Source organism: Ursus arctos, unplaced genomic scaffold (assembly GCF_023065955.2).
Source record: "Ursus arctos isolate Adak ecotype North America unplaced genomic scaffold, UrsArc2.0 scaffold_5, whole genome shotgun sequence".
NCBI lineage: Eukaryota > Metazoa > Chordata > Mammalia > Carnivora > Ursidae > Ursus > Ursus arctos.
In genome coordinates, this window is record NW_026623067.1 from 58072694 (window position 1) to 58091358 (window position 18665).

At 42.2% G+C, this 18665-nt stretch overlaps 1 long non-coding RNA gene and 1 other non-coding gene across 4 annotated transcripts in view; both read right to left on the reverse strand.

Moving 5' to 3' along the window:
- LOC113255222 (uncharacterized) overlaps nt 1–18665 on the reverse strand; it is a 37081-nt gene that overhangs the window by 6948 nt on the left and 11468 nt on the right. The window contains exon 3 of one of the 3 annotated variants that reach the window (XR_008957556.1): nt 14430–14672. The exons of the other annotated variants lie outside the window; for them this stretch is intronic. This is a non-coding gene — a long non-coding RNA (uncharacterized LOC113255222). The remainder of the gene's footprint in view (nt 1–14429; nt 14673–18665) is intronic. 3 annotated transcript variants of the gene reach the window in all.
- On the reverse strand, nt 15368–15474 carry LOC113255394 (U6 spliceosomal RNA). Its single transcript, XR_003316273.2, has one exon. It is a non-coding gene; the product is annotated as a U6 spliceosomal RNA (small nuclear RNA).

An 18665-nucleotide genomic window follows, 5' to 3' on the forward strand; every position in this document is an offset into this window, starting at 1 on the left:
TTGGCTCAGGTCATGATCCTGGAGTCCTGGGATCAAGTCCTGCATCGGGCTCCCTACTCAGCAGGGAGTCTGCTTCTCCCTCTGACTCTCCCCCATCTTGTGCTCTCTCTCTCTCATTCTCTCTCAAATAAATAAATAAAATCTTTAATAAAAAGAATAAAGTACCTGATGGTTTCAATAAAAATACCAGCCATAGGAGGTAAAAATTAGTGCACAAAGACATTTCAAAGACTTGTTACCAGCTACTATGTAACAAATGATCTCAAAACTCATTGGTTTGAAACAACATTTTATCATGCTTGTGACCTCTATGAGTCAGAAATTCACAAGGGGCGTAGAGGGGTTGGCTAGGTCTCTGCACCACAATATCCAGGGACTCAGCTAGAAAAATTTGAAGGCTGGGGTGACCCAGGGCTGGGAATAGGTGTCATTTGGAAATGCATGTATTTACATCTCTAGCAGTTGATGCTGTCAGCTGGGATTGTCAGTTAGAACACCAACATGTGACTTTCCAAATGGCCTGAGCTCATCCCTTCATGGCTGGCCTGTCTCCCAAGAGAATCTATGGAAGCTTTATTGCCATCTCTAACCTAGCCTACGAAGTTACATAATACCACTTCCATAGCAGTCACAAGTGCCAGATTCAAGGAGAGGTACTGTATTCCTTTGTTAGGGCTGCCATAACAAAGTACCACAGACAGAAATTTAGTGTCTCACAGTTCCGGAAGCTAGATGTCCACGAGGTATCAGCAGGATTGGCTCTTTCTCAGAGTTGTGAGGGAAGGATCTGTTCTAGGCTCTGTCCTTGGCTTGTAGATGGCCGTCTTCTCCCTGTGTCTCTTCACATGGCTATCCCTCCTTTGAGCTTCTGTGCCCAAATTTCCCCCTTTTTTTGACACTAGTCATACTGGATTAGGGCCGACCCTCATGACTAACTTGGTGACCTCAGTAAGGACTCTATGTCCAAACAAGGTCACGTTCTGAGGTGCTAGGGATTAGGACTTCAATATATGAATCTTGAGGGAGACACAATTTAATTCATAAGAACATAGACCCCCAAATCTCAATGGGCAGAGCGTCAAAGTCACCACATAAAAAGTGTGTGGGGGAGATATTATTACTACTGTCTTTGGAAAATATAATCTACTATATCATGATATAAAACATTTAATAATTAGACTCTATGATAGCTTATGTTATTCATTTCAGGTAAGTCAGCTCACCACATAATAAAACATATAATTTTGGTGGAAAACTATTTTCACATGTATCATATTTTTATGGTGGTCAGAGAGCTCAAACACTAAGTGTTGGTTCCAAACAAGACACCTGAAAACTCTAAGGCTGACTTTCCCAAGGCGATGAAAGGATATGCTTCAAAAGCTAGTGTTTCCCAACAAAATTTCCAGCATATTATTATTTCTGGCCCAAGGGTTTGCTCTACTTTAAGCTCCTTTGCTGATTTGCTTATTTGTAGTAGACACTCAACTATTACTGCCTGTAGTTGGCCCTTGACCAATCTTGTCTTCAGAGGAATTCGTGTCTATTAATTTTATTTTGTAGGCAAAATAAATTTAAACATTTATTTTTATCAAGTTTTAGGAAAAACATATTATTAAGTAACCACTATAACAATATATCTTATCATGACTCATTTGTCGCCATTATTATTACTACTCGAGATTTGAGATGACTTACAGCACCGGAAAATAGGTGGGGCTCCTGCCAAACCCAGATTGGCATTGGTAACATTCTTTTTTTTTTAAGATTTTTTCATTTTTAAGTAATCTCTACAGCAACGTGGGGCTCGAACTCACAACTCCGAGATCAAGAGTTACATGCTCTACTGACAGCCAGCCATGCGCCCCAGCAAGGGTAACACTCTTATTGGCCCAATACACATCAGCAAATGTTCTCCAACAACAACCATTGAATAAGGATTGCACAAAAGCCAGTCTCAAAAATTTAAACATTCCTTTTAAAAGTGGGTAGACACCAGGGTGCCTGGTTGGCTCAGTCAGTTAAGCATCTGCCTTCGGCTCCGGACATTATCCCAGGGTCCTGGGATAGAGCCCCACATAGGGCTCCCTGCTTAGCGGGGAGCCTGCTTCTCCTTCTCCCTCTGCCCTTCCCCCTTCTTGTGCTCTGTCTCTCTCTCAAATAAATAAATAAAAATTTTAAAAAAGGTGGGTAGACACCTAGTTATTCCACAAGCCACTGGGCTGATCTCCAAATTGCTGTTCCAGTATGTCTACTCTTGCCACTTTGCTTTACCCGGTCAGCCTCTCTCTTCCTGCCCACTTGGGCAGCACACATCACAGGGCCCAGCCAGACCTACTGAATTAGAATCTCTTGAAGTTCCCCAGGTAATTCTGGTCATCAGTTAGGTCTGCCAACTACAGATCAGTGTGGTCAAATTCAATTTCCTTAAGCTTAGCCTAAAAAGTTGTCATCCCTGCTCGACTCTACAGACGCATACATTGCCACTCCCCACCTCATGATTTACCCATCAACAATACTCAAGGGGCCCCTGGGTGGCTCCAACAGTTAAAGCTCTGACTCTTGGTTTCAGCTCAGGTCATGATCTCAGGGCCATGAGATTGAGCCCCACCACCCTCTCCCCTCAGGCTCCAAGCTCAGTGCAGAGTTTGCTTGGGTTTCTCTCCCTCTCCCTTCCCCTCTACTCCTCCCCCCTCTCAAATAAACAAAAATCTTAAAAAAAAAAAAAAAACCCACTCAACATATTGCTCCCCCCACCTCAGGCCCTGCCCAGGCTGAAAACCCTGCACCCACTTTGACTGCCAAACAATCCATTTTTCCCCCCAAATCCAGCTCTGCTGTCTGCTTCCATGAAGCCTGCCCTGACTACCTCACCTCCACCCCCATCCAGGGTTAATCCTTCTCTCCTCTGTATTCTGACTGCACTGTATTCACACAGCAATCAGCACACAGTGTAGAAATACACTTGCTCACCTCTCTCCCCTGCTAGACTACTTGAAGGCAGGTTCTGTGCCATTTCCACCTCAGTATTCTTAGCATCTAGGCCTGGGCTGGATTGAATCAGAAAGAAGGGGTTTATGGGAGTCAGCAAGGAGTCCTTTGTCAAGCAGGTTAAGTCTCCTTTGTACAAACTGCTTGGTCTCACCGTGTGCAGTCAGGCTGCTGTGTGCTTGTTACTCGCCTGGCTCTGACATGATCAAGGACATTTTCTTTCAGTGTTAACACAGTACACACAGGCTCTTTCCCTCGGCAAGAAAACAGGGCCCTATAAAGAGGAAAACGGACCTCACCTGCTGTGCCAACAAACTTGAAGGACATTAGCATTCAAGGAAAAAACTCCCAAACCAGGGTCCTCCTGGTTTCTCCTGGCAAAGATGCTTTTGCTCCCTCCTTTCCCCTCCTAGTTCATGCCCTGTTTTCACATGCCAGGCAACAGGGATTGACGTTGGCTTTATGTTGCCTGCCTTCCATCTGCTACCTCTTCTTTGCTTGTCATTTCAACCGAGATTGCAGCAATGGCCCATTACTGACCCACCCATTTAAATGCCATTGGTTTCCAGACAAGCTTCACAGATTATATAAAAACTTGGTCACACCAAGAAGTTTCGCATTGCTCATCCAGAAACTGGGGATTTGGTATCGCCCGACAGTTAGACGACAGAAGTCTCTGCCTCTGACGCTGGCTCGTCTCTGGGAGGATGGCAAGCAGAACTCTCAGATAACAGGCAGGATGATACGGCAGGGGTTCTCGGACTTGACGGGGCATCCGAGTCACCTTGAGGTCTCGTTACAACACACATTGCTGCTTGTTATAATTCAATTACTGATTCAGTGGGTCTGAGGCATGGCCTGAAAACTGCATTTCTAAAAAGTTCCCGGGAGACACTGATGGCGGTCCAGGGACCACATTTTGAGAACCACTGTGCTAGAGAGTGTCCGGAGAGGGGGACCAAGCTGTCAACTTGACTTGTTAAGTCTAGAATAGATTGATCTGCATATGAGACATCGCTGAATCACCTGAGGAGATTTAAAAGCTCCGGCTGCCCAAGCTACATCCCATTATAAATCAGAATCTTTGAAAATGGGACAGAAATACCAGTATTTTTTAAAACTTTCCAAGTGCTCTCAATGTATAGGCAAATTTGAAAAACAGTCATGTAGACCTGCAGTTCTCAGACCTGGGTGCAAATTGAAGTCATATGGGGAGCTTTTAAACCAGGTTCCTGCCAGGAACTTACCCTGAACCAATTAAATCAGAATATCTGGGTGTGAGGCCTGGGCGGGCTGCCTTCATTCCTTTATCCCTTCCTTCCCTCCTGTCCAGTTTTCCAGATTTTCCTAAAGTTCAACCAGTCTTGGGGATTACTAATCTGGACTTCAATGTACCCCTATTATAAACTGTCATTTTTGTTGCAGTTGATAAATCCCCCCCCTTTTTTTTTTGTTTTTGTTTTTTAAGAATCACTTATTTGAGAGAGAGAGAGCACATGCATGTGAGTTGGGGGAGGGAGAAAATCTCAAGCAGATTCCGCGCTGAGCACAGAGCCCTACTCAGGGCTCGATCCCATGATCCACAAGATCACGACCCAAGCCAAAACCAAGAGTCAGGTGCTTAACCAACTGAACCACTCATGCACCCCTAAATCCCCTGTTTTAAACAAAGGAAATTGAGATAATGATTTTTATTTTTTTGAAACTAGAGAAGACGGATCCGAGTGGGGGTGGGTGCCGGGGAACAAATTCATCTTCAGGGTGGATCCCCTAGCAACAGGGTCATACCTTCTCTAAAAAACGACCTCGGGTGGCACTTCTCGGGGCCCACCTGGACCCACAGCAGCACCAGGGAGTTTGTTAGAAATGCACATTCTCAGGGCCTACACCAGAAATTCTGAGGGTGTGGCTCTTGAATCTAGGTCTCGGCAAGCCTACCAGGTGATTTTGAGGCATGTGAAGGTTTGAGCACCACTAACCAGAAAGGTAGAAGAAGATCCCGGTCTTCCATTTCTGATATCGATCATCTTTTTTTTTTTTTGACATACACTACCTGTCAAAAGACAACAGTAACAATGGCAGCAACAGTGCCAGAAGCCCCCTGATTTAATGCCACGTGTCTCAGTGTGAGATGGAACCATTACACCTCCACCATGCCCCTGCTGTTACGGGCTTCTGTCCCTGACCTCTCTGGTTAGCCTTACCATGTGGTCAGATGGCCATGGGTAACCCCCAACTCTGAGACCCATCTGCCTTGAGTAGATGGCCACTCCAATTTGATTAAAGCAACTTAGAAGGCTCTTTGGGGCTCCTGTTTGCCTGCCTTCTGCTCTCCATTTCCTCACCAGATGGGGTCACATAATCTCTAAGTTACATGCAAGCCACAACGCATGAGTCTGTGCAGCCAGGAGATGAGGGAGGCCATGCTGGATGGAACCCACCAGTATTTTACCAGAAGTCACAGCCTTCGCTCAGCCTGGAGAACAACAAAATAGGAGGCAGCTTTTTTTTTTTTTTTTGGCATCAACACCTTATCAAGGGGTAGCAAGATTCTCAGGCAGTGTGAGGCCTCACAGCCTATCTGGGATGGAACCAGACCACGTAAGAAATGTGTGGTGACACCTGTAAACTAAGCAATCCCTTCACTGCTGTTCTCAACAAGGAAGGGGACCTACTTTCATTGAGCACATACTAATTCTCAGGATTTCACATACATAATTTTATTTAATCCCAACAACACTGCAAAGTTAAGTAGTATTATTCCTACTTACAGAAATACAAACATATAGGAAACAAATTCAGAGGGATTGAATGGTGTTTCTGAAACCCCACAGCTAGTAAACTGAGATTGGAGCCCTCACTGTTACCCCACCTTGCCCAAAGGGGGTGCCTTTGCCACCTGCACCACACTTCAATGTCAGTCCTAGCTTCTTTCTACCACTGTATTACACTTCCTGATATAAATGTTGAAAATAAAAAGTATATTTTTCGAAGTATAAATGTGTGCTGGTTAATGAGTTGATTCTTGGGATGCTCTGTAAAAATCAAAAGCATGAGCAAAGAAGGATTTATGAAAGGAAATGTGGTTGTAATGGTATCAGACATCACTCTTCCCTAATACCTTCTTGGATCTGTTTCTCCCTTGCTCTCCTGCTGTCCGCCTTCCTATCCCAACAAGGACTTTCATCAGCTAGGCCAGGTGCGACTCATCGCACATCCAGCCTCTTCTGGCACTATGCTCTCCACCGTTGACTAGACCGTCCCCTTCTTTCACACTCCATCCTCATTCCCACCTGTGTGTGGACAATCCATTCAACACAGGAGAGTGCCTGCTTCCCCACAGCCCGGCCAGTATTGAGCACTGTATTCTTTAAAAGTTTTCATCATGGGGGCGCCTGGGTGGCACAGCCGTTAAGCGTCTGCCTTCGGCCCAGGTCATGATCCCACAGTCCTGGGATAGAGCCCCGCATCGGGCTCCCTGCTCAGTGGGAAGCCTGCTTCTTCCTCTCCCACTCCCCTTGCTTGTGTTCCCTCTCTCGCTGTCTCTCTCTGTCAAATAAATATATAAAATCTTAAAAAAGTTTTCATCACGATATAGAAAAAATACAAATCTCATTTTAAATGGCATGTACTTAATTACTGTTGAGGTTGAACACACATATTCAAAAAATATTCCTTTGTGAATTGCCTTTTCATTTTCTTTACCCAACTTCTTTTTGGAAGTGGTTCTTACTAATATGTAAGAATCTTTATTTACTAAGGACATTTATCTTTTTTTTTTTTAAGATTTATTTATTTATTTATTTATTTGAGAGAGAGAGTGTGAGAGACAATGTGTGTGACTGGGGGGCAGGGCAGAGGGAGACAGAATCTCAGGCAGAGATTCTGTCTCTTAGTGCCCCTCTTGTGCTATTTCATGTAGATACTACAAAGAATGAAAGACATTTCCTCCACCCCCAGTTTTTCTTTAAAGTGGCTGGCTCAGGGGCACCTGGGTGGCTCAGTCGTTAAGCATCTGCTTTCAGCTCAGGGCGTGATCTCGGGGTCCTGGGATCGAGCCCCATATCAGGCTGCTCCACTGGGAGCCTGCTTCTTCCTCTTCCACTCCCCCTGCCTGTGTTCCCTCTCTCGCTGGCTGTCTGTCAAATAAGTAAATAAATAAAATCTTAGAAAAAAAAAAAGAGTGGCTGGCTCAGTCAGTAGAGCATGTGACTCTTGATCCTGAGGTCCTGAGTTCAAGCCCCACAAAAAGCTTACTTTTAAAAAAGGGGGGAGGTGCCTGGGTGGCTCAGTTGGTTAAGCATCCAACTCTTGATTTCAGCTCAGGTCATGATCTCATGATGTGAGATCGAGCCCCGTGTCAGGCTCTGAGCTGCATGTGGATACTGCTTGAGATCTCTCTCTTCCTCTCCCTCTGCCCCTCCCCCCACTCTCTTTCTATCTCTCCCTCTCTAAAAAAAAAAAAAAAAAAAAAAAAAGAAAGAAGAAGAAGAAGAACTGGGACAGAAGATTAATCTGCAGCTCTTGCAACTGGGCATTTCATTACTGCAGCTGAGACTTAAAGAGAGGAGGACTTTGGGTTAATGTGGGGGAAACTGGCTGGATGCTGCCAAGACTAACATTAGCGATGGGTGAGGGCCGAGAACAGCTGTGGGGGAGTGTTCTTCCCTACCTCATCCTCCAGACCTCACCCTTGACCAGCTGGAGAGAGTGAAAAGACAGAGGAGGTGGGGATCTGGGCCAAGGAAGGGGAAGGAAAGAAAGGAACTTTTAAGTCAAGCAATTGGAAGAGAATTCCTATAGCAAATTCCAGGGTCAGAGGAGGGAGGGTTTGGCCTCTCATGCATGTGTTGGGTGGGTGAGGGGTAGGGGGGCAGTTAAGGGGCCTAGGTAACTGGAACAAAGTCAGGCTTGTAAGGCCACTGCAAAGCCTACTTCTGCAAGTAATGTGTGTACCACCTGTCTCTCCATGCCCCTGGAAGCACTAATAAATGTTACATGTTGAAACTTTTGCATAGCTTGTACATAAAAATTCCATATGCCAATTGACTGGATTACATGAACACATCTGTCAAAAACAGGTCTCTTAGGTACAATTTAGGACATTCCAAAGCAGCTTTATAACTGTTTCCACCTCCAAATGGTATGAATTAACTCTCATAAGCCAGGTCTATTCTGACTAAAGGATTGGACTAAACATCCAACTAATTCAAGTCCGAAACACTCTTTTGCCTTCATTATAGAGTATCACTAGCAAGGTCTTTCTTCCCCCCAAAATTATACTGTTGAATAACTCAGTGTTTGATGTCACATTGTTGACATATGTTAACATGGCCAAAATGATAAAATACTTCATTATGGGCTTGAAAAGAACCATATTTTACATTTCTACAAGATTGTTACTCTAATAACATCTATAATTTCCAATGTGCACCGACACCAGTAGGTGATCAGATCTCAGGTGCCAAGTATATTTTATTTTGTAGAAGTTATTATATAAGAACTCCTGAGATGACCCTTTTACAACCATTCTCTCCATCAATGGGAGAAGTATGAAGGAGGAATGCAATCTCCCTTTAGGACAAAGCTTAGATGGAAACTTCATGTGCTCAGTCTCAGCACTCATATTAACTTTAGGGACTTGAACATTTTCTTCTTCTTTTTACCTTATATGGACTTTTTGTTTTGGTTCTCACTTTTACAAAAATATCTTAAGAAAAGCAAGTATAAGTAATGAATGAATGGATGGAATGAATGAATGAATGAATGAATGAACAAACGAACGAAATGGAAAAATGAATCAACACCTTCAAATGTCTCAACATTATGGAATAACTGGAAGAGCCTAAGAGAATGAAATGTAGCAGGCGTGCATGAAAATCGTACCTAGGTCTCAGAAAACCAGAAATGGATGGAGGAAGAATTCAACCTATTAGCAGGACATATGAAGAAAGGCTTATCGATTTCAGTTTATTACTCGATAGGCATCAGCAAGCTATTCAGGCTGGTCTGGTGACTAGGCGAATAGATGAATACTGTCCTAAACAGAGGAAGAAATAGCCTTCAACTCTGGCTCGGATACTATGTTCAGATACACACCTAATTTTAACAACAAATTGGAGTGAATTCAAATAGGGCAAGGAGACAAGACATAGGGCCTGCCGTTAAAGAACATCTAATGCAATAGCGGAACTGAGTCAAATGAATGCCACTTCAAGGATCCTGTGGTTAAGTTTAGCCTCAGAAAGGAAAAGCTTACAGAAGCCATTCAGTATAGAGGGAGTAAAATTTCAGTTATCAAATATCTGAGGATCTGTTATATGAAAGATTAAGTCTGTTTGGTATGGAAACATTAGAACCAATAAGTAAATGTCCCTGGAAGACAGAGTTCACCTCAATGTGAGGGGGAAAAGCTGCTCTTCAGGCCACCTGTTAGCATAGTCACTCCCAATGGGAGTGATAGTGCTGTCTAGGGGGCAAAAGTTTGTTCTTAGAGGGGGTGATGCGCAAAGAATGGGATTACAATGGTTTCAGGCCCTTCAAAGTTCCACCCTACTCAACAAAATCTTACTCCCTAGTATTTAATTTCTCTTGTTGAGCTTTCTTGGGCATCGCATGAGCAACATTGGCACTAACACGGAAGATACCCAAATGGGTGTTGGATCAGTACTACAACACTATGGTGAAGAGGTGGCTGTGATTTGAAGACTTTCTTTCAAGTGATTGCTCAATCTCCAGCTCATGTGGTCAGTGGTGGCCTGCTGTGCTGTTACCTGACCTTGGCTGCCTTGAGGATGTTGTCTCTGTTTGATCCTCAGTGCTACTGGGTGACTGGAGCTTTGAGAAGTACATAAAAATGGCTTGTACGTTACTATTTAATTCTATAAAAGTTAGTCAACCTAGAGGCACAAGGGTGGCTGTCAGTGAAGTGTCCGACTCTTGATTTTGGTTCAGGTCATGATCTCAGGGTTGGGAGATGGAACCCTGCTTCGGGCTCCATACTCAGCAGGGAGTCTGCTTGAGATTTTCTCTCTCCATCTCCCCTCTGCCCCTATCCCTGCCCCGCCCCGACTCTCTCTCTCTCTCTCTCTCAAGTTAAAAAAAAAAAAAGTTAACCTATCAGTATGTCAAGTGCTGAAAAGAAGTGTCCACAATATCTGATTAAGTATCTAGCATTTAAAAGCCATTGTCTCATATCATGCAAAAGTTAAAAGTTAATATTTAGGAGATGTAATTTCCTTCAATTGTTTCTCTTTTGCTGAAAAAGTAACCATTTCAATGATTTTTATATTGACTACATTGCTATTATTATGTACTTCTAAAATTGCTAATATGTATACATTATTTGATACATTACGGTATATAAGTAAATACACCGTAATAAAAGTTACTTGCCAAATACAGTTATAAAGTTAAATGTTAATAGCTTCGATTTTTTTAAAGATTTTATTTTTAGGTAATCTCTATACCCAACATGGGGCTCGAACTCGCAACCCCGAGATCAAGAGTCACACGCTCTACTGACTGAACCAGCCAGATGCCCCTAATGTTCAAGTTAACTAAAATTTTAACTTAAAATTTTATTTTGTTGTTCTTAACCCTGCATTAGATAAAAAGAATAAGCTTTATACTTACTCTTCTTATGTATAAAGCACAAATATACATATAGTAAATAAACATATACAGAACATCTGTGGTATTAAAATCTCACAAGCAGGGGCGCCTGGGTGGCACAGCGGTTAAGCATCTGCCTTCGGCTCAGGGCGTGATCCTGGCGATCTGGGATCGAGCCCCACATCAGGCTCTTCTGCTATGAGCCTGCTTCTTCCTCTCCCACTCCCCCTGCTTGTGTTCCCTCTCTCGCTGTCTGTCTCTATCTCTGTCGAATAAATAAATAAAATCTTTAAAAAAAAATAAAATCTCACAAGCAGGTAGATTAGACAAAAACATGTCTAAAAAGGCTCTCAGGGGAATGACACTTTTTTTTTAATGATAATTTTTTGAAAGTGAGAACTCTGAACTAAAGCCATCTAAGCTTTTTGGCATGAAAACATTTTGCTATTGGTTTGCCAGAATGAATCTCAGCCAAAATTTGAAATAAGAATGGGTTTATTCATATTCTTTTCTCGTCCTCATGTCCCCTTCCTTGCCTTTTTTTCTACCCCAGGTGGTTACTTCTAGCGACAGAATTATTCTTTTCCTTTTGGGGCCAGAATCCCATTCCCCAGCTCCAGTGGTGGTACATGATCCAGGTTTGTCCAGCAGTGGGCGTGTCACTTGAGTCAGACAAATCATAGTTAATCCTGGGACTTTTGTTGGAACTGAGAAGAGGCCCTTTTCTGTAGGAGTTTGCAAGGCTGTGAGCCTGGAGCTGCTGAAGACTCTCTTTGCCATAACGTGGGGCAAGTCTACCAGACAGTAAAACCAACCTAGCAGAAAGCCGAGCCAGAGAACCAAAGGAAAGGGGCAGCATTCAGTGACAGCACCAAGAACTTAGATGCAGTCATTCCTGAAGCTATCAGAACCCCTTGAATTCTTGGTGTCTTTCGTGGCCTAAGCCAAATGGAGTTCTGTCTCTGTCACCAGCAACCAGAAGGGTTTTTACTTCATAAATCAACATTACCCAGTTCATTAATTCCATGATTCTCTTCCCAGAGTCCAGGAACGTCTCTTTGATTCCTCATCCAAGTCTGCTTTTCCCATTTGAGACACCTACCCCTACTCAAAACTCCACTCTCAGGGAGACTGCCACAATTCTTGCTGGGTATGGTTTTGAGTCTGAGACACTAATCTTATAGTATTTTTGGTGCCACTTTTAATTTCTTGGTTAAAGAAGCTAAACTGTTTGGATCAGAGAGAAAAGGAGAGGGTCCTGTAGAAAGTCTAAAGACAAGGAAAGGAGGAGAGCCTAAAAAGATACTTTAAAAAATAAGGCAGGCCAACATCAAGAAAAAACAAACACAAAACCAAGCAAGAGCAAAAGGCCATATTGCAAATATCTGTATCATCACAGCTATTGAGAAGGTGGCAAAGAAAGTCTTGTATTGAGATTTTGCTATAGAGGCAGCAGGGCAATCTTTGCTTAGGTCGTGTGTTGTATGTTAAGTCATCCGGTGGGTAGGGCTTCATTTTGATCATAGTTAGCAGACAGATGTTGGGCATCTGGCTCTAAAACCAAGTATGGTTCTAGAGCAGCTGGCAGTCACACTTGGCCCAATCTCTGTGGGGGAGCAATGACTTGACAACACTTGCACTTCCAGATTTCAAGGGAGCAGGCTACTAGTAGTATGAAATATCTCACCCAAATTACACAGAAGAAGCGTTTTTGTTGTTGTTGTTTTGAATTTTTTTAAGATTTATTTATTTTAGAGAGAGAGAGAGAGAATGGGGTGGGGAAGGGCAGAGGGAGAGGGAGGTAAGTAGACTCCCCACTGAGCACAGAGCCCCACAGAGGGTTCAATCTCACGGCCCTGAGATCATGACCTGAGCCGAAACGAAGAGTCACACACTTAATCGACTGCACCTCCCAGCACTCATTTTGACTTTTTAAAACATTTTATTTTAAAGATTTATTTGAGAGAGAGAGAGAGAGAGCAGGAGTCGGGGTGGGGGGTAGGGGCAGAGGGAGAGGGAAAGCAGACTCCAAGATCAGCAGAGTCCAACACAGTGCTCAATCTCAGAACCCCAAGATTAGGACCTGAGCTGAAACCAAGAATCAGACACTCAACTGACTATGCCACCCAGGTGCCCCTAAAGATTTTATTTTTAAGTAATCTCTACATCCAACATGGGGCTTGAACTTACAACCCCGACATCAAGAGTCTTACCCTCTCTCTACCAACTGATCCAGCCAAGCCTCTTTTTGTTTTGATTTTTATTGGTACATATTTTTGGTACCTATAATCAGAGAGCAGTAATTTTATTGTATTCCAGATTTCTTATAAAACTTTAGCATGGAATATTACCTCTATAACTAATAGTTGTAGAATTGTCCTTCTCTATATTCCTGAACTAGACATTTAGTTCAAACCTAAGCTACAGCTGTCAGCTAAATGGGGCTGAAGGCCCTTAAAGGGATCAACGTCACTCATTTCAGAAGTCTCCACTGACTTAATGAATAGACAAGTCCATCAAGAACAGCTTTGGGGGGGGGGGTGTCTGGGTGGCTCAGTCAGTTGGACATCTGCCTTGGGCTCGGGTCATGATACCAGGGGCCTGGGATGGAGTCCCACATCTGGATCCTTGCTTGGCAGACAGCCTGCTCCTCCCTCTGCCCACGGCTCCCCCTGCTTGTGCTGACAAATAAATGAATAAAATCTTGGGGGAAAAAATAGCTTTGGATTATCTTTAGCCAAACCTATTTGTGAATTCCCTCTACTTATCCCCCCAATCCCCCTTTACCAGCCTCTTCACTTTATTCTGGCATTCTTTTGTGGCTTTTTCCAAGTTTAACTTTCTGTTGTTTAACAGCTTCATAATACCCCCAGTCACTGTACAGTAAAATTCAAGGTCCTTAGCATTACTTCTAGGGTCCCTCATAATTGCTGCATCTCCCTGCCTTCCTTCCTTCCTTCCCTCCTTCCTTCCTTCCTTCCTTCCTTTTTTCTTTTTCCTTCCTTTTCTTTTTTCTTCTTTCTTTCTTTTCCTTCCTTCCTTTCTCCTTTCCTTTCCTTTTTTTTTTTTAATGCTCCAGGCAATGGAAGAGAAACTTTATTTTCTGGCAGAAGACCACCTTGAGGGCAAAAGAAGGGCCGAGGGAGGGGCCTTATTCAACCTTCTTCTCGGGGTGCAGGTTGTTGGTGTGGCCACACTTCCTCTTACGGCAGGTGGCAGAGCAGGGGTGCAGGCAAGCAGAACACTTCAGGCAGATCTTGCCACTTATCTCCATGTCAAGCTTCAAAACTTCAGTCGTTCATATACCTTCTTCACAATTTTTGGCATACTCATGTACTAAATGAATTAGCTACTTAATATTTTTTATAGATCAATTTTAACTACTTAAATAGATTACTTTATTTTATTATTTTTTTAATTTAACAGAGAGAGAGACAGCCAGCAAGAGAGGGAACACAGGCATGGGGAGTGAGAGAGGAAGAAGCAGGCTCCCAGCGGAGGAGCCTGATGTGGGGCTCGATCCCAGGACTCCGGGATCACGCCCTGAGCCGAAGGCAGATGCCCAATGACTGAGCCACCCAGGCGCCCCTAAATAGATTATTTTAAAAGGAAACTGTATTTCTACCAAAAATGGCAAGTTAGTTTCAATTACCATACAGGAAAGATAAATGTTGTTTAATTCTACCTAGATAATACTGCCCACTCTGAGATTAAAGCTACTCTCTTTAAAAGGAAATTAGCAATGTTAGAAAAGATGTTCTCCTTACAAAAGATGTAGAAAGGAATTGGAAAGCACATAATTCTATCAGTCAGTAATGACTTACCCACCATGAACCACCTAAAATCTGATGATTAAGTGTGATAAGTGTCCCGTGGTTTGAGGAATAACAGCTTCTCAAACTGCTTGTGGTTCACGCCTCCTTATTCTTCTGTGCCTAAAATGCTTTCCTCTCAGTCGCACCTAGTTGATTCCTCTAGCTCTTCAAGACCGAGGACACATTCCTTGATGTGCAAGTCCAGGCCAAGTGTGATGCCCTTCCTTCTTGCTTCCTCAGCATCCCACCTGCCTGTTTCAGAGCATATAACAGCACACTGCACTTAACAGTTTGTTGGTTCACTAAACGGAGAACTTTTTTTTTTTTAAGATTTTATTTATTTATTTGACAGAGACAGAGAAAGCACAAGCAAAGGGAGCAGCAGGCAGAGGGAGAGGGAGAAGTAGGCTCCCCACTGAGCAGGGAGCCTGATATGGGGGCTCAATCCCAGGACTCTGGGATCGTGACCTGAGCCAAAGGTGGACACTTAACCAACTAAGCCACCCAGGTGACCCTAAACAGAGAACTTTTTTAGGGCAGGGCTGAGTCTGTCATCTCCGTGATCTCAGCACTGTATGACAATTCCTAGTTAGTACATGTTCATTTCTATATACATGCATAAATGAATAAAATGTATGAATGATCAATCAGTCCATAGAAGCATACTAAAAAAACAGTTGTCAAATTTCTGGGAAAACTTGATAAAAATAGAGGCCTAGGCCCTAGCCCCAGCCTACTTCAGTGAGTCTGGGATTCTAGCTGCATTTTTTTTTTTTTAACTCTCTAGGGGACTGTGACTCACAATAAAGTTTGAGGACTTTTACAGGTGAGCAAACAGGTTCAGAGAGGGTAATCTCTTTGCCCAAGAACTAAAGTAGAAATGAAACTGGAATAATTCACCATAGTTTGTGAAGGTTTCCAATTCAGTCTTTAAAAAGATTTTTTTTTTAAATATGGAACACTTTACGAATTTGCATGTCATCCTTACGTAGGGGCCATGCTAATCTTCTCTGTATTGTTCTAATTTTAATGTAAGTACTGACAAAGTGAGCACTCAATTCTGTCTTTATAGTGTGTATGAAAAGGCTTTTTTTTTTTTTTTAAGATTTATTTATTTTAGAGCAAGAGAGACAAAGAGAGAGCAAGCGGGGGAAGAGGCAGAGGGAGAGAGAATCCAGAAGCAAACTCACTACTGAGCACGGAGGCTGACACGGGGCTCCATCCCAGGACCCCAAGATCATGACCGGAGCCAAAATCAAGAATCGGCTGTTCAACCAGTTGAGCCACCCAAGTGCCCCTTAAAAGTCTACTTCTAATGGAAATATGAAGCCATGTTTCTGTTTTAGTCAGTACAATCAACATAGAAAACCACCTACTCCTCATTTGTTTGAGGAGTGAAAGACATCTAAAAATTACCTGCAATACTTAAAAGAACAAATAATGGTTATAATTTAACATTTAATGCAAATGTCATTCTCTTCATGTGTTCAGCAGATCTGAGCTCAAAATAGACTGTATGCTAAAAGAAAATAATGAGGGAGGGTAACATTTAAATTTTCAACTCTGTAAAACTACAGGAGACCGAAAAATATTACTCTTTACCACCTGCTTTGTATTTTATAGAAAAAAATTTGTATTATTTGAATAGAATAGAGACCCCAGAAACAAACCTACAATTATACAGTCCAATCTACAACAAAGGAGGCATGAATATACAATGGAGAAAAGACAGTCTTTTTAATAATTGGTGCTGGAAAAACTGGACAGCTATACGTAAAAGAATGAAACTGGTCTACTTTCTAATATCATACCCAAAATCAAGCTCAAAATGGATTTAAGACCTAATCATGAGACTTGAAACAATAAAAAATCCTAGAAGAAAACACAGGCAGTAATTTCTCTGACATCAGCCATATCAACATTTTTCTAGATACGTCTCCTGAGGCAAAGGAAACAAAAGCAAAAATAAACTATTGGCTACAAAAAAATAAAAAACTTTTGCACTGCAAGGGAAATCATCAATAAAACATAAAGGCAACCTATACTGAATGGGAGAAGATATTTGCAAATGACATATCCTATAAGGAATTAATATCCAAAATAAAGAACTTATACAAGTGAACATCAAAAAAACAAACAATCCAGTTAAAAAATGGGCAGAGGACCTGAGTAGACACTTTCCCAAAGAAGATATAGATGGCCAACAGACACATGAAAAGACAGTCAAGATCACTCATCATCAGGGAAATGCAAATCAAAATCAGAATATTACTTCATACCGGTCAGAATGGCAAAAATCAGAAAGACCAGAAAGAATAATCGTTGGCGAGGATGTGGAGAAAAAGGACCCTTGTGCACTGTTGGTCAGAGTGCAAACTGGTTCAGCCACTGGAAAACGGTATGGAGGTTCCTCAAAAAATTAAAAATAGAAATACCATATGATCCAGTAATTCCACTATTGGGGATTTACCCGGGAAAACAAAGCCACTAACTTGAAAAGATACATGCACCCCTATGTTTATTGCAGTATAATTTATAATAGCCAAGACATGGAAGTACCCTAAGTGTCCAAGTGTCCATTAATAGACAAATGGATAAGGACATTGTGGGATATATATATGCATATATATACACACATACACACACATATACATAATGGAATATTACACAGCCATAAAAAAGATGAAATCGTGCCACTTGAGACAACATGGATGGACCTAGAGGATACGATACAAAGTGAAGTAAGACCGAGGAAGACAAATACCGTATGATTTCCTTCACAAATGGAACCTTTAAGAAAATGAATAAACAGGGGCGCCTAGGTGGTTCAGTCAGATGGGCACCTGACTCTTGGTTTTGGCTCAGGTCATGATCTCAGGGTTGTGAAATTGAGCCCCGTGTGAGGCTCCCACTCAGCATAGAGTCTGCTTGTCCCTCTCCCACTGCTCCTCCCCCAGCTTTCTCTCATAAATAAAAATAAAATCTTTTAAAAAATGAATAAACAACAAAAAGCAGAATCAGAACTATAAATACAGTTTTTTGTATGTAAATGATGACGGTCAGAGGGGAAGGTGGGTGAGGGGTTGGGCAAAATGAGTGAAGAGGAGAGAGAGATACAGGCCTTCAGGTCTGGAATGAGTAAGTCAGGGAAATGAAAGGCAGAGCATAAGGAATATAGTCAATGATACTGTAATAGTGATGTAAGGGGACAAATAGTAGCTACACTTGTGGGTAAACATAGCATAATGTACAAACTTGTCAAATCACTAAGCTGTATACCTGAAACTAATGTAACATTGCGTGTCAACTACACTCAAGTAAAAAAAACAATAACAAAATAACTAAAAAGAAAAACCTGAGATACAAAGAGGTTGAGGAAAAAAAAAAGGATTATTCCACAGGTACCACTCAATGACTAAAGATAATTAGGAAAGCAGATGCTAGAGCCTAGACCTTGGTGCTAGTTTAGATTTTGACTTAAAGATGTTATTTTGGGGGGCACCTGGGTGGCTGAGCCAGTTAGGCATCTGCCTTCAGCTCAGGTCATGATCCCAAGGGTCCTGTGATCGAGCCCTGAGTCTCCCTGCTCATCAGGGTGTCTGCTTTTCCCTCTCCCTCTGCCCCCACCCCCCTCGCGCTCTCTCCCTCAAATAAATAAATAAAATCTTAAAAAAAAAATGTTATTTTGGTGTGCTTCACTTGCTCAGTTAGTAGAGCATGAAACTCTTAATCTCAGGGTTAGAGATTACTTAAAAATAAAATCTTAAAAAAATAATAAAATTTAAAAAGATGTTATTTTTGCAAATGAATGAAAATAAAACCTTTCAACAGTAGAGGATCTGGGAAAGCTGAAACAATTATGGATGCCTCACCTACCACTTACATACTTTATCAGGTTTAGTAGAACCCTCTAGATGTAATGATCTACTTTATATTTCTAACTTAAATTAAAGAATCTTTTTGCAGAATGACCTCAACCACATGTTCTTGCTGAGCTAAGGTCAGAGTCCATTTCAAAACTTTTCTTTCTGTTCTTTTCTCAAGGGTCTTTCTAGAATCCATGCGAGAAAGAACAAAAATACCAAACAAAAACAAAATCACTTTGACCTCTACCTTACATCACGGCCAAAAATTAGAGCTGGATCATAGAGTTATATGTGAAAGTTAAAACTGTAATAAACAGGGGGCGCCTGGGTGGCACAGCGGTTAAGCGTCTGCCTTCGGCTCAGGGTGTGATCCCGGCAT